Source organism: Ceratosolen solmsi, unplaced genomic scaffold (genome assembly GCF_000503995.2).
Source record: "Ceratosolen solmsi marchali unplaced genomic scaffold, CerSol_1.0 scaffold11, whole genome shotgun sequence".
Classification (NCBI taxonomy): Eukaryota; Metazoa; Arthropoda; class Insecta; order Hymenoptera; family Agaonidae; genus Ceratosolen; species Ceratosolen solmsi.
In genome coordinates, this window is record NW_011948416.1 from 7,776,202 (window position 1) to 7,776,487 (window position 286).

The following is a 286-nucleotide window of genomic DNA, read 5'->3' on the forward strand; positions in this document are numbered from 1 at the left end:
ATGAAATTAAACGATAGTCCTTGAAATTTCATAAATTATAAATTGATTCGATTTAATAATGTAAAAATGAAAATAAACTTTATCTTAAAAGTAGTAATAATTAATTTTAAGAGATGCATGTGGAGTAAAATTTTATTAATACATCAATTCGGTCTAATTGATTTTTTAAATCTATAATCAATTCCATTACAAATCATTTAATATGTAAGTAAGCTCCATACGAATACAGACAATATCATTAAAAGTCAAGGATTACATTATTTTCTATGTAAATATTTAGATTAGA